The following is a 13,024-nucleotide window of genomic DNA, read 5'->3' as shown; positions in this document are numbered from 1 at the left end:
GCCCCACATTGGGCAAAGAGTTTACTTTAAAAAAAGAAAAAGAAAGAAAGAAAAATAACTGAAATGTAAAATTCACTGAATGGATCAAATAGCAGATTAAACACAGCAGAAGAAAAGATCAGTGAATGTAAGAACAATGCACTATAGATTAACCAAACTGAAAATAAGTATAAAATATAATGGAAAAAAATATAAACAAACCTCCAAAACCTTCAGAATAAAGTCAAGCTAACACTGCTATTTAAAGGAGGCATCAAAAGGGAAGGAAAGAGAAATTCGGGAAGGAAAATTTATGAAGAACTAAGTCAAAAGTTTTCCAAATTCAACGAAAAGTATCAACCCACAGATGCAAACTCAATCAAGCCCAAGCAGTGTTAACAATACACACACACAAAGACACTCAATTGTTAAAAATCAATGATGAAGAAAAAAACTGTAAAAGCAGCCAGAGGTGGGGAAAATACACATTTACATATAGCAGAACCACAGACTTCTCATCAGGAATCGTGCACACCAGGAAAAAACAAAGCAACATCTTAAAATGATAAAAGAAAGACCTTTAACCCACAATTCTATACCCACTGAAATAAACCTTCAAAATGAAGACAAAACACTTTCAGACAAATGAAAGTGAAAAAATGTTTCAACAGCAGACCTGGCACTCCAAAAATGTTCACAGTTCACAGAAGGGAAATGATTCCAGACAGAAACTGCGATCTATACAAAGGAATACAGACCAACAGAAATGGAAGAACTGTAGATAAATAGTAAAGACATTTCTCATCAGTATTTTTAAGAGATAACTCATTGTTTAAAGCAAAAATAACAACATATTGTAGAGTTTATAACATATATAAAAGTCATACAGACGACAACCACAGCACCAGGGACAGGAGAGAGAAAATGGAAGTACACAATAGCATAACTTAATTAAGGCTGCACATGGTAAGCCTACAAGCAACCACTAAGAAAGACCAGATGGAAAGATAACTAGAATGTAGAAAATCTTACTTAACCCTACAGTAAATGGGTCCTTAACCCTTTCAATTACAAAAGGCAAACCAAATTCTTAGAGCTGAAATAAGAGGTCAAGAACTTATTTTTAGTAATAGCATCTGGAACACAAAAGAGATTAAAATAGTCACCCAAAATATAGCTGCTGGATTCCAGAAATTATTATACCATACACAGTATAACATGTAATATGGTTCTATTTACATGGCCCCCAATATTCTAAAATTATAAAGTATTTTTAAATAGTAAAAAATAAGCAGATAATAATTTTATAGGTTATCAACAGTCATGAAAATTCCAGGTATTTTTTTTTACAGTATCCATAATATAAAAATGTTTCATCAGTAATAAACCCATTTTTCCCCGTTTCTCAGAAAACAAGGTGCAAGCAACCTTTGATCCTTTAATTTCTAGGAATGGGGGGGGGGAGTGCTTGAAACAAAAGACAGATACACAAAGATATACAATGTCTCTAGAGATACTTTAGAGGTGAGATTACACTTTTTATGAATCGTTAAACCCCACCAGCACCTTCCCCTTCATCCTGCTTTGTTCACTACTGAATCCCCAGGACTCAGAACAGTGCTCAGCACACAGCAGCAGAAGTTCTGTAAATAACTGCTGCCTAACTGACTAAACGAGTAGTATAAAAGAGCACAGACATTCATCAAGTTATAAATGTGAACCCACCATTTGTAAAGTGAATCTGCCACTGGAAGATTTAGAAATGCCAACACAAAATGGAAGATTAACATGCTGCAATGAATTAAACATACAAGCTGCTGAATTTTAGGTAGGATTACCTGAAATAACTGATTTGAAATAACTGCGACAAAACTTCTAAAAAACTGAAAACAAATACTTTACCAGAAAATATATATGTGAAAGAAAGCACTTTATTTAACACAACTAAAATTCACTTGCATAAAGTGTTCACAAACATGCTTTTGAGGCAAATACAATATAAAACAGTTTAACTTCATGACTGTAGTTGCATGATCCTTGCTGGCTTGTAACGGTCTTAAATTTATATGTTCTCTAAACCCCCCCAACACACCCCAGTCCTTTGGGGGACAAAAAAAGCAAACTTGTTTCTAACAGAAGTTTAATTTTAGATGTTGTTTCACTGGACAGCCCTGCAGAAGGGCAGAAAACGATGCCTTCCAGAGCAGCAGAATCCAGGGAACAGCACGAGGGAACAGCCAATGAGCCAGGATCTGCTGAAGCAGCCTTTTCAGGAATATCAGTGTCTTAATACAAAACCAGCGTGTTGGTCATATATACATGATCTGAATTACAGGAGTTTCTTTCTAGCAGAGTATTAAAATAACATCATTTATTCAAGAGGTAACTAATCGGGCTAACCTGAGACCAAGACATCTACAACCACAGTGAGAGTATCTAGAAGATCTACCACAGGATGCGATGGCTGCTCTACCAGGCATCCAGATTAATACCACAGAAAATGAGCAGATTAACTTGAGTCCCAACTAGACCATGTGTACGAACGCCAGCCACTTCTCTAACGGAACAAGGCGCCCTCCGACGGCAACCATTCTGACGGCAGCCACTCGGCCTTCAGTAAGTGTGCCAGTCATAAACACGTCAAGATTTCAAGAGTTTTACAAAAATGACATGTCATCCAAATCGACAAATTATATTAGTTATAATCAAGTAACTAATTCTTTCAAGCAAGCTAAGAAACTTTCATCACTCAGATTACATGGTATGTCAGATCCTGAGATTCCAGTGTCTTTCAACAAGAGAAATGAGGACGGCAACCATACAGCTCAACACTCTCAGTCCTGATTTCCAAGCTCTCTCTTACACAAGTGCCTGTCAGATGATGTCTTAGCAATTCCAGACACCTGAGACAGTACTAGCAGTAGCCAGCCTAACTGGCAGTAGCATGACAAGAGCATTCAATGAATGCCACTTCCAATTTTCAATCAGAAGATGGGGTTTCCGTTCACTTCTTCCCAAGTCAGTCTCTGTGGGACAGTTAAGGGAAAGCACTGGAACAATCTAGACAAGGTAAGTGCAGGTTTCAAGCGGTTCGTAATCACCTTTGTGAAACCTTATGGTCCAGGGTCCTGCTTTCTACATCCTTACAGATTCCTCTGTAACATGGAAACAGCATATTCATTTTAACACAGGAAAAACGAGAAATGCATCTGGAACGTTCAGCTTGCTATATAGAAACACACTGGACTAGGGGCGCCTGGGTGGCTCAGTCGGTTAAGCGTCTGCTTTCGGCTCAGGTCATGATCCCAGAGTCCTGGGATCGAGCCCCGCATCGAGCTCTCTGACAGCGGGGAGCCTGCTTCTCCCTCTCCCTCTGCCTGCTGCTCCCCCTGCTTGTGCTGTCAAAAAAAAATAAATAAAATCTTAAAAAAAGAAATAAATACACTAGACTAGGATTTAAGACCTCGTCCTGCACAAGCCCAAGTGCAGCATGGCACAGCAAGTCCATTTCCTCATACACACAATGAGAGGATTCATCATCTTGTCCAATCATGTAAGCCCAAAGCATTCCCTCCCTTGTAAAAAGCCATGGATCTGAAATGTTATACAGATCGTTGCCAAAGGAAAGAAAAGACTGTGCTCCAAAGTCTGTTTGGAGCTTAAAAGACGTATTTTAAATAATGTCGGTTATATTCTTAGTTCCTTTTTTTTAAAAAATCTATACAAAAACATAGTAAAATGCTACTTACCTAAAAAATATTAAAATGTTATGTATACACACACATGCGCACATATATAATGTATATATATGTACATATAAACAAAACTTATTTACCCAAAGATGTGCCCTCTCCCACCCTGTTCCGGGAGTTTTCTTCAGATAGCCTGACCAATAACTTTGTCAAGGCCTATATAAGCACACTAAAGTTGACTTCCCAAAACCTGAAGGAAAAAAAGAAAAATCACATATAATAACAAATCGAAAAGATGAAATATTATTAAGCCATTAAAAAGCTGAACACTGCTGCCTAGCTGCCTTCCCCTCGAGGGGAGAAGGATCCAAACACAGAAAAAAGCAGCTAGGAATACAACACAGGCAGAAATGTCACCTACCACAGGCCATCAATCACCTTCAACTATGCCACAACCACGGCATTTTAAGAAATGTCTGAAGATGCTACCAGGTTTCAGGCACAGAAGGCTTCTTTGGAAAGAAACCGGCCTCAGACCTTCCCTGATCTTTACCTCTGCTTTCTCCCAAAGCAGGAAGAGCGACAGCAGCTGAGAGGGGGAAAACCAAAACAAAACCACCCAACATATTTTTAAAAAACTTTCCCCCTCTCCTGTCCCAAGCAAGAAAGAGAACCATACACATACTCCCCACTCATTTTTAGTTCTAGCTAAACAGCTGTAACACACAAGATATTTTTAAATCTAGTTAAGTACTTGGGTACCTATATTGAATTGCAGCATAACACTTAAAATTATCCAATGAGGCAATCATTTGACTTTGTGATCCCAATTAAAACACTGTATATTTACAGGGATTTTCCATTACAAAATGCCCAAAAGACAAGATATTCATCTGACCAAAGACACTTTAAAAGTTAAGCACTGAGCAAATTGTTAACTGTTCAACAGTGGTTATAAAGTTTAATAATATAAGAAAAGTAACCCTCCATTAAAAGTGTATTTATGTAGCAAATAAACACATCATTTTAGAGCTCATAATTAGTTTTCCTTCTTCCATGTCTACTGTGCAAAAGTGCTTAAAACTTGTACCTGACTTCTATGCCAAATGGAAACAGCATGGAACACCTTACTGTCCAAAGTATTATACAATATCCTTAATACATAAGAAAGCTCTCTAACAATACAATTAAAAACACCATGACAGGGCGCCTGGGTGGCTCAGTTGGTTAAGCAACTGCTTTCGGCTCAGGTCATGATCCTGGAGTCCTGGGATCGAGTCCCGCATCGGGCTCCCTGCTCAACGAGGAGTCTGCTTCTCCCTCTGACCCTCCCCGCTCTCATGTACTCTCTCTCTCTCTCATTCTCACTCTCTCAAAAAAATAAATAAATCTTAAAAAAAAAAAAAAAAAACCATGACATGCCCCTCACTTCAGGAAAAAAAAAAACAGGGAAAAGATGAAATTCTTACAAACCAATAGTAACTATATAAAAACTTTCAAACTCATTAGAAGTCAAAAAGTCAGTCAATAAACAAGTAAAACAAGCAAAATTCTTCAGAATACCCTCAATAATAACCGTATGGTTAAAGCAGGTCTCTATGACCCTTTACCGGAATACTCTGAGTAGTCACAATTCAAGAAAATGTAATCAAAATAAAATTAGTCATATTCACTGAACTTTTATTTCATGCCAGATATTGTTCCAACCTCCAAATGAGGTGACATGATTACAGCATTTGTTGTGTTTTTACACAGAGGGAAGCTCAAGTCAAGCAGCTGGAGAGGGGCCATGGCCCCACGTCCCCAAGCTCACACAGGCTGGGACCACAGGCTCCTAAGTGGTTAGGAAAACCAGACTGGCCATCTCCAGAGAACGCTCTCTTCACCACTCTGAGCTGGGCCTCAAAGCCAGGAGTGAGCGGGGGAGTGCTCAAGAGACATAAGACACCCCTCCTAAAAGCTGAGACTGCTGAAACCCTGCAAAGGAGTAAAGATAAAACTGAACGACAAGGAAAGGAGACAGGGGCTAGGAAACAGCTTCCAGCTTTGGAGTGTCCCTTCCCAAATACACCCTGCATCAATTCAGGTGAAAACGGGACATGCCGGTGACTGTGGCAGAAGAGAGGTGAATTTAAAAAGGAGTCTAGGAAAAACAAGTCAACTTCACATCAAAAGAAGAAAAGCAAGTTCTCTAAGTATCCATGAGCTTTGTAAACAGCTCATGCAAATGTCCTATGGGAGAAGACAAGACTAGGAAGTGGGCCACAATCTGGGCCTGACCTCTACTTGAAGCCTCATCTTGTGACATTCTGGAACTCTGCGAGGCTCTAGGCTCTTGGAGGTGCCCCCATACTTTCAAGCACACACCCCCCGCTCTGCTTCAAACATTACTGCCTTCCTGCTTTGCCTGATCAACTTTCATTTCTCTTCCAAGTAGCAGTTCAAATGTCACCTCGAGGTTGGCTGGAGAACACACAAGAGTAGGTTAAGGATAGAAGGGCAAGCTGGGCCCAAGTCTTACTGCCAGGCTAAGGAATTGGGATTCTGTAAAACAAGTAAGAGGGTGCCAGGGAAGGTGTGCCAGGAGTGACATGACTCCTACTGTGGTTTTAGTTATAGCAATTAACACTCTGCCGTGTCTAGATTCAACTTTGCCAATGACTACCTAGCTATCGTGTGACTCTAAGTTAATAAAATCTGTGCATCCCTTTATCTCTGCAGAATGGGTTAGTAACCGTACTTGTACCTCAAGATTATAAAAATTAAAGAGTTAACGTTTAAAGTGGTATATGGCACATGGTATGTGCTCAATAAATGTCCTATTATTTAAGCTTATCATAACAGAATTGATGTGCAATATGGATCGGAACAGGGAGAGACCACAAGCAGAGATCAATCGGGGGCATATTTCAACAGTCCAAGCAAGCAAAGGGCTGTGAGAGCATTTTGGAGGGTAATGTTAGAAAAGGAAGGAGACATATGAACAGACACTGTGAAGTCTAAGTGACAGGACCTGCCCACTTGACCAAATATGGAAGAGGGGAAACAAGCTGCATTCAAACATGACTCAGAGGTTTTGAGCCTAGGTGACTCGGAAAACGGTGGTGACACTTAAAAAAAAGGTCAGGCAAGGGGACTGCGCTGAATGATATCTCCTTAAATGTATTATGATCTGAACTTTAAAGACTTGACTTCTAGTATTTGTCACTTTATCAAGCATATGACAGTTTAAAAACTTTATTGAAAAGAGAAAGGAGAAAAAGTACAAAAGTCTTAAAGGAGAAGGAAAAGGGCGAAGCAGAGAAAAAGAAAACTGGCCCTGGGAGCAGAAGGCCAGGGTGCTGACCCAGGCTCGGAGCTTAGCACCATGACTGTGGGGAAAAACATGCCCCACGTGCAGACGGCCCCTTTCCATCCCTTTCAGCGGGGAAAGCACTATCCATCTGAGACGGCTACGAAATATACACACCACTCTCCTCCTTCCCCGTCTCCAAAGCACTGCCCTGGGAGCCTCTTTCCAACAGAGGGTAACCTAACCTGCTCCAGACATCTGGGCAGAAAAAAAAAAAAAAAAAAAAGTTGAACACTCCTGAATGACCACCCGCACAGTGACTTCCAGCTCGGACATCACCACAGATGCCCGCACGTACCACCATCAAGAGTAAGGAGATCTCACCTTCCCCACTGAGATCAACATTACGTATCTATTACGTATCTATCTATATACAATGTGAGACGCACCCAACTCAGTATAGGCAAAAGCCTACCTCCATCTTCAATACCAGTGACTTTGTGGTCACTGGATTTCCTTTAAAAAGTCATCTAGGTTTTCTAAAACATATAATTTTAACTTCTAAGTTGCTGTGGATACCACATTTTTTGAATCCCTGTACAACGCCATACAGGGACGCTGTAACGAGAATATAAAGAATTTTAACAACTACAACAAGTGATGTTTTCTGTTAATCCTATGTATATATTCGCAATTTCTATTACAATGCTTTAAAAAATGATCTTTAAAAGTTTCACTTACAACATCAACACTTGAAAACGTTGAGGTCATAACCTCAAAAACTGGTGTTACATTTCTCTGCCTCACTTTGTACACATTCCTTACATCCAGTTACCTTCATAAGCACCTAAAACTACTATTCAAAGAGGTCCCACAGGGCCTATGTCTTCTCCTCAAACAGAAGTCTACCTCACATTAACAGTATACCCCCTAACATGAGAGACTATGGGGTGGAAAAAAAAAAGACTGTTTAAGAACTCAAAATATGTAAGAGCTGAGGGGTAATTTGGGGGAAATAACCTCTTTATATTCAGCATATATAGTATATAATTTTATAATGCCAAATATCACAATGCTAAAAATCAGACTTGGTTAATTTTTAATACAGAAAATACTTCTTTTTCTAGTTGAATGATACCAAAGTAAAAATGTTGATACACGCCAATTAACACTTCTCCCCACCTCCCACCTAAAAAGATATTTTCCTTTCTTTTTAAAACTTTTTTTCTAATTGAAGTATAAATGACATATAACATACTAGTTTCAGGTGCACAATATAATGAGTGGATCTTAAGTCCCTAGGGAAACCACTTTCGAGGCTTTTAAAATAACCCTCAACTATCTAATATCTATAAAGAGGAAAGGGAATAGCGGTAAAACAATTCAATTAGAATTTTATGCTAAACAAACTGGATTTGGGTCTCATAAAAGGTGATCAAATAATATACCTCTTCAAAGGAGATGAGCTAGCAAGACAACCTTCATCCCCTACCTGGCCTACAGAATCCACTCCCAACCACCTCCTTGGAGGCCATCCTCCATCAATTAACCCCTCTGTCTCCTGTTACCTAACACCTGTCTCTCCAGGTCTAGCAAATACATAAATATGCTCTATTTCCTCACTGTAAAAGCAAAAGCCTTCCTCCATTATACATACGCCTTTAACAACCAATCCATCTTCTTCTAATTCATTCATTCAACAAATATTTACTGGGCCCCTGCTATGCTCTAGACCTGAGCTGTCCAATACAGTAGCCACTGCGCGGTCACAGGTGGCTAATGGAGCACTTGAAATGAGGCTAATAGGAATTCAGATGTGCTGTAAATGTAAGACACGTACAGGTTTTCAAGGACTTAGTACCAGGAAAAAGAAAAACCAGACTGTAAAATATCTCATTCATAATTTTTAATTTTGAAATAATATATTTTAAATATATTGGGCGAAATAAAATATATTAGTAAAATTAATGTTACTGTTTGTATTTACTGTTTTTTAAACTGTGACTCCTAGAAACTTTTAAATTATGTAAGTGGTTTATATTTTATTTCCATTGGACAGTGTGGTTCTGGACAAAATTCAGAGCATTAAAGATGATGAGCAAAGTCTCTGGCCTCCGAGGTTGGTTACTTTATTGCCAGTGACAGGGGAACTCTCAGATAATAAATAAGCAAATTTGAGAATCTAAGAAAATGATTAGTGTTTTGAAGACAATAAAACACAGAAAAGAGAAACTGGAGAGGGGACCACAGAGCTGGGTATGCCTCTTCTCCTTCCCATCCCTTATAACAGAGAGGGAAACCAGGCTTCCCCTCAAGTACAAACTCAACAGACTGGCGGTGGCTGTCTGGAACACGTGCTATGACAGATTCCAAGGCTAACTTGAGCCTCAGGTGGAAGGCACAGCACCCTCTATGAACCATGTCTGACCAGGCTGGAGAGCAGGCAGGAGAGCCCCATGCGGCCCACTTCTACAAATGGTATCTCCCCATCCACCCACTCAAGCTAGAAACCTCCGTCTTATTCACGCTCCCATTTCCACCTCCCTACACACACACACACACACACACACACACACACACACACACACACACACACACACACACACAATCTAACTACATTCTGTGACTCTGGCTTCAGGAAGGTCTCACAAATCCGTTCACTTTCATACTGTCAAGAGCCTAATTCAGAAGAAAGTGAGGAGAGGGGACTCTACAGTAACTGCTCCTTCTCCAGTCTCCATGCCTTAATTCTCCCCAATGCTGTCAAATTTGCATCCTTAAAAAGTTTCAAAATCCCCAACACTTTAAAACACCAGAGCTTCCAGGTTGAAGTGTTTACACTTCTTGCCTCAGTGGCTACCATTCTCTCCATCCTGTCCCTCCACAGGCATCCTTACTCTCAGGGGCACTGACGGTGCCTGCACAGAACTGGTCCCTGCCCAGAATACAGTCTCTGTTCGCCTCTTTTCTGCTCCTAGAAATCTTGAACTCAAACTTCAAGATCCAGATCTAATGTCATCTTCTCTAAGAAATCTTTCCAGAATCCTAGAGTGAATTACTCCCCTGCTTCATCCTTCCCTTACTCTCCTGCTGTAGACACAGCAAGCATGCTCTGTGCTGAGGTAATCAGTATGTCCTCACAATCAGTACCCATGAATGAGGGAAAGACGGGTTTGAACTGTGTATTCTCCTAACTACAACAATGCAAAGATTTCACGTAGACATGATTAAATGAATGGGTGCACGAAGCAAACAGCGACCTCTGAATCCCCTGACCACAACACTCTCGCCTCCTTGTTTGGATGAGGTACTCTTCATGAGCTACCCTACCACCATGCGCTGAGCTATTTAGAGCACTTCACCCAAATGATATCAGAATGATTTATCCACTCACCCACCAAACTATGGGAAGGCTAAGATATCTTACTCATGTGTATTATGCCAGAACATAAAGGCACTCAGTAAATGTTTATTTAATGAGTGGATAAATAGGTATTATTAGATATATCAACTTCCCCACCTCAATTGACAGAGGCGGCACTTGCTACCCAGAGAGGTTTAATGACTTGTCCAAAAAGGTCAGTGGCAAATTAAGACTGAAACACATTCTCCTATCTTATACCACAACACGGGACCTTTTCTCCTGATGAAAATGTCCTGAAGTGTTTGTCATTCTTTGGTCACTCATTATCAGGGCACTATCATAGTTTGCAGGTATCATGAAAGAGGACAAAAAAAAAAAAAAAAAAAAAAAGCCATGCCTCGTACTATAAAAGCCAAACAGTAACAAAAATTCACTCTTCCTTACACCCCGGTAACCAGGGTTTGCTAATAACTAAAGTTTGAACAGTCAAATGTTCCTGCTCAGAGTTAAGGAACTTGAGGAGTCACTCCTGCAAGGTGCAGGGACAGTGAGAGCATATTCACACAGATATTCACTGTGAAATGCCACGAGTGGTGCCCTGAATAGAAGGGCCTACGGCTCAACCCTGGCTGTGTCCTCTGCCGCTTGCCTCTTTGGTTCCTACTTATTTTTCTAGCACAGTCTCCACCTTCCCAAACAATTCTGTGGCAAACTTATAGCCCTCCATTAAATTCATTTTCTTCTGCTCAAGTTAGCCAAGGATGAGTATCTATTGTCTGCATCCAAGAACCTTGACTATCACACATAAATGAACAATGAGGGACCATCACCCCCACCCCCAAAAAAGATCACAGGTGGGGGGTTGGTTATTTTATTTATATATATATATAGCAGAAACATGGGAGAATGAGTAAAGGAACAATAATAACTACATAGAATAAATCAATGTCTTGCTGATGACATTTATGGTGGCTGCATTTGCCATATGGACTAGATTGCTCATCAATAACCAAAAGCATTTCTTTTTCCTGACTGATGTAACTAGCTCCCCCTGCAGCTAACATGGCCCTGTGACTAAGATCTGTCCAATAGAATATCAACGTAAGTGCTGTGTGGTACTACAGGCCTAACCCATAAAAATCTCCCATGTAAGGGCACCTGGGTGGCTCAGTCAGTTAAATCATCTGGCTCTTGATTTTGGCTCAGGTCGTGATCTCAGGGTCATGAGATCAAGCCCTGCCTTGGGCTCTGCACTCAGCAGGAAGCCTGCTTCTCTCCCTCTCCCTCTGTTCCTCCTCCTCTCTCTGCCACCCCCCCCAATAAATAAATAAATCTTTAAAAAGGAAAAAAATCTCCCATGTATACATACTTTTCTCCCAATCTGATGACTGGGTGCTAAAACCCAGGGTGATGACTTCTGGACACTGTATGTATGTATATACTATAGGAAAAATGTCTACCATCCCTGAATAACTGTATAGAGCAGGGCAGTTATCCCCTGGTGTAGATGTCAATGGGCTATTACATGAGTAAGAAATAAACTTTACTGATTTAAACCACTGATAGGTTGGATATGTTTGTTATACCCGTTAGCCTACCAAAATGAATACAGATATTAGTATCTACCTAGAAAGGTTAGTAAATACTTAAATGTTATTTCCAAGTTTGAAAACACTGACCAAATATAGGACACTTACTGTTAGTAAGGATCTGCACTAATACAAAGTTACCTCCCACAAGTTAAGAATATGTGGTTTTGGTTTAGAGGGGATAGACTTTTTTTTGGAGAATAGGTACAAAAGGAGAGGGTGAGAGGAAAAGAACTGATATGAACATTCAAACCAAAATAATCCCTGTTTTATACATATATTTCTCTCCTCTGTTCAGTATCTGAATTCAAAAAAACTCAGTATACAAATGTTTTTCCAGGAGAAATCATGACCTATACTAGAAGCGTATTTTCCTACAGATTTTATCTTCCTACAAATTTTCATAATGAAAGCAGTTATATTATAAAAGGTGCTACCTTCTCAATAGCTCACTTGGGGAGCTTTTAAAAATACAGAAAACACACACACAAAAAAATACAGAAGACACCCCAACTTCTAACAATGTGGACTCAGGTCTCAAATGGAGAAGAGACATCAGTATTTTTCAAGTATTTCCCAGGTATTCTGGTTATGGGTAGCATAAAAATTTTTATTAAAATTTTTAAGATTTAAAATAGTGATATCACACAAGTACTTTAATATTTAGAATAAAGGATAATTGTAAAAATCTACAGTGTCAACTCATCAACGGACAGAAAGGTTTCTATTAAAATTCTTTCTAAAATATTTTATTTACATTAATATTATAAGTAACAAAAACTCAACTGTACAACCATTATTCTTTGCATTTTGAGGAACCAAGTCAACCAAGAAGTCACAATGGGGAAAAAAGATCAAAAATACAGGTTTTTAAAAAATTACTTGGAAGGTAATATTTAGACAGAAAAATCCATCTCTTTAACAGCTCTTATTAACTAATGCTTCTGAAGAGTGGAACTCTAGGGAAACAAGAGCAAATGTCATTATTTACTTTATATACACTTTTATTACTTTATCATTTTAATGTACTGTTTTTATATCACCATACACAATTCACACTTAACAGAAAACACCAACAATAAATGTTCTCTGAAAACTAACAGGCTCC

General features: G+C 39.4%; 1 protein-coding gene across 6 annotated transcripts in view; it reads right to left on the bottom strand.

Annotated features, from left to right (window-relative positions):
• The window catches only part of DYRK1A (dual specificity tyrosine phosphorylation regulated kinase 1A), a 148,777-nt gene that overhangs the window by 49,987 nt on the left and 85,766 nt on the right, over positions 1–13,024 (bottom strand). The gene's annotated exons all lie outside the window — the stretch shown is intronic.

Source organism: Zalophus californianus, chromosome 1 (genome assembly GCF_009762305.2).
Source record: "Zalophus californianus isolate mZalCal1 chromosome 1, mZalCal1.pri.v2, whole genome shotgun sequence".
Classification (NCBI taxonomy): domain Eukaryota; kingdom Metazoa; phylum Chordata; class Mammalia; order Carnivora; family Otariidae; genus Zalophus; species Zalophus californianus.
The sequence above is the reverse complement of the archived record's forward strand: the minus strand, read 5'-3'. Positions and strand labels throughout refer to the sequence as shown.